The sequence below is a fragment of the Acomys minous genome, assembly GCF_964271855.1.
Source record: "Acomys minous genome assembly, chromosome: 1".
Classification (NCBI taxonomy): domain Eukaryota; kingdom Metazoa; phylum Chordata; class Mammalia; order Rodentia; family Muridae; genus Acomys; species Acomys minous.
In genome coordinates, this window is record NC_140483.1 from 17111956 (window position 1) to 17115289 (window position 3334).

General features: G+C 45.9%; 1 long non-coding RNA gene across 1 annotated transcript; it reads right to left on the reverse strand.

Moving 5' to 3' along the window:
* Positions 1-314: 314 nt before the first annotated feature.
* On the reverse strand, positions 315-3077 carry LOC311595057. The gene is made up of 2 exons (XR_014778297.1): positions 2764-3077; positions 315-1154 (listed from the first exon to the last, which is right to left on the reverse strand). It is a non-coding gene; the product is annotated as an uncharacterized lncRNA (long non-coding RNA).
* Positions 3078-3334: the final 257 nt, after the last annotated feature.

Sequence of the window (3334 nt, forward strand, 5' to 3'; positions counted from 1 at the left end):
TATAGGAATCCCCTTTGCCACTCAAAATCCCATGAACCATATCTGAGGAGCGCTAGTCTTTTGCGTGCCTTCCTTTGACAGCTGCTCAAAGACCTGTGACACAAAGTGGCGGAGAGCTGTCCAAAGAAAATTCTGTGGAGAAACTGAGACAGAAAATCCTTTTGCAGAACTAAAAGGGAGCATGCTTATCGAGGTGAACCCTCTATGTGATCTTTGCTCCTTAAAATAACCAATAACGAAAAATGTACAACATGGCTGATTCTGTCTTCACCCACTTTCTTAAGAGTGCTAACAAAATAAAACAAAGCACGAAGTTCTTGTGGTGTATTTATTTAGAATCTCTAAGGTTTTTTGTTTTGTTTGTTTTTGTTATTATTTGTCTGTTAAAAAATAAAAATTAAAAAAAAATAAAAATTAAAAATTAACCCCACACCCACTGGATTTGACCAGACACAAGAAAACATATGCTTAGCACATGGCTGACATGTGTAAACGTGAGTGCAGTTAGATATTAAAATCCCACTGGCCAGGAGAAGGCTTCCCCACCCCTCCCCCTGCCCGCCCTTATCGGAGCAAGCATGCCTTTGATCACGGGCACCTCAGAAGCCTACCGCTGTATTAGTCACCATTTCTACTCTAATTGGAAAATACTGCCCTGTTCAAGTTCAGGCAACATTTCAGCTAAATAGGTAAAAGATACCCAAGAACGCAGAGCTAGAATGAACCTCAGCGGCATCTAGCTCAAAAAGGTTTATTTTAAAGATGAAACGATCTAGTCTCTTGTCAGTACAACACGGCTTAGTCAGCAGAGAACAAGAGGGCAGATTTTTCATCAGCACCTTCTTCCCTCCTGGTTTCCGGTTTTTAGAAGCAAGACCTTTCCAGAAAGCTCCCAAGCCCCCTCTCTCTCTAGCTCCTGGTCAGTCCTTCCTGACCCAGAGCTGTGGGTGTCCAGAGAAAGTTCCAGGGCATATGGGAGCTGGTGCTGCTGGCTTGGGAAAGGCTCGCCTCGGGTACTCTGCTTTCGGGGACACAGTCCAGATGTCCTTGCCTTCCCTTTGCACATGCAAGCCTCACGCTGCCGCAGTCCCACCACGCGGCAGCAGAGCTGCAGGAGAGTTCCAGAAGCCCTGGGGGATCCTTTCAAAGGGTACCTAGGAAAGCAGACCAGAGGATGTCACCCCCACTGGAAAGAAAGGCAGCCTGCTGAAGGGGCGGGGGCAGGGGGGGGCGTGGATGCGGGGACTCTGCCCTCCCGTGACCTGCCAGCCTCCTCCAGCAGCTCATCATTAGTTGTGGTGGGGCAGAAAGAAACAACCCAGTGGATGGCGCACCGAAGTCACACTGACACAACCACACATAGAAGAGAGAGAGAGGACCCAGTTGCTCAGCAGCTTGAGTGGGAATGTGAGAAAAATCACGGGGATTTCACAGCGCAGGTGGAGTTCGGCACAAACAACCTCGAGTGTCTCGCTAATCATTAGAGATGGCACCTCCGCTCAATGTCAAAAAGTGGGATTTCAGGAGCATTTCTTCCTCTTTGGAAAAGACACTGTACAGATAAGACAAATTTGTTTAAGCTCAAGGCGTACAACAGACCAATGCCAGCATCCCAGGTGAGAGGCTGGGATGGGAATTCAGCACCACAGCTCAGCACCCAGCATCCTAACCACATTCCTCCAAGAGTCACACACACAAAGAAGTAGCCACCCTGCTCCCTGCTCCAGCTTCTATTTGAGCATCAGGCATGGCCAGGACATGTGGTTTTTAGAGCTGCTGTTCTCTCTCGCTGCCATCCCGCTGTGAATGGTTTTCACGTCAGTCATTACCTGAACAGAGGTGGTGGTTCCATATAGGCTGGCCCTGATAAGAAAACAGTTCCTATGCAGCCCCTATAAATCACCCCCTCTTCTCACTTTAATATCAAGTATGATCTATATTAGAGTACAGGCTTTGGGCTAGACTCAAGTTGGAAGGCTGTCAAATAAAACGCAAAATAGAAAAATAAATCCAAAGTGAAATTTATGACATGATTTTTACTCCCATTACATTCCACTTAACAAATGCATATGTTTTACAATATCTTTAATAATAATTATTAAACATAGTAAAATACTTCCAAACTTGGCTCATTGCATAATTGTACTTCGAGTGGAGAGAAAAAAAAAATATCCGAGGCCTTGTCAGTATGCCATTTCCTCCTCCCCCTGCTTTTAACAGAAGCAGCCTCCAGTGGGATAATCCAAGCTGTGTTCAAGGAGTTGGCAAGTAGGTCCAATTAAATGTGGTTTTACTGTATTCTGGCGTTTGCATATCTAGTTTGCCAAGAAGTAATCTTTCACAAAAAAAAAAAAAAAAAAAAAGACAGAAAGACAAAAAAAAAAAAAATCTACTGGCCCCAAATCAGAGTGGATGGTACAATGTATCACATAGCTTTACCCCAATGACTAAGATGGTCTCTTTTTTTCTTCTTCTTCTTAAATAGCTATGGAACACATATCATCTATCCATCATATTCCTGCATGAATCACGAACACCATCCTGTGCAGCGTATCTTACATTTATACATGGCAAAACTGGGATTCGTCTCAATAGTTGTGTTTATTTTAATTATTAAACTCCAAGGGGTTAGCGCTCAGCCACCTGAGCTTGATGTATTTATTCAGGTGTCCTCCCATCACTTTATCTGAATGAGGCTGTAAATGATCCTACTGACTATTAAATACCCACTTGTCAAGGCGGGAGTCGTACACATTCACAAACCTGGGCGCGCCTGGACCTGGGAAGGACGCTTCTCTGCTTTGCGGCTGCGATGCTGGGCAGTTCCTCTGCTGGTGTGTTTTACACTGCCCGGGGCCTTCATGGAGGAGCAGTTCTTTCCAGCTAACCCACGCTCTCCATGAACGGCCGGCCGTATCCAAAGTCCAGATGGAAAGGTGTCAACAAAGAGACTCCTTCCGCTCTGCCTACTGCATGATTCATCCCTGGCAGGCAGACAGGCCCGGAGATGGCCCTACCACCTTGCCTCCCATACGTGAGCCAGGCAAGGAGCACAGGTGCCTACTCTGCAGGTCAGCGGGAAGGGATCGGGTCCGGAAAAAAAAAAAAAGGCTGCAAACCCCACAACCTGGCCTTTGTTACAAATCATCATGAGCTCATTAAAAACACATGCAGAAATGGTTAAACAAAACCCTCCAAAACCTTTTACAAAATCTCCAGTCTATTAGGGAGACAGAGCCCGCAGCAAACTCTCCCTCCAATGTGTGCAACGGAGCAGCTAATGTCCTTTGGACTCTTGTCTAAGCTAATGTCCTTTGGACTCTTGTCTATGGCA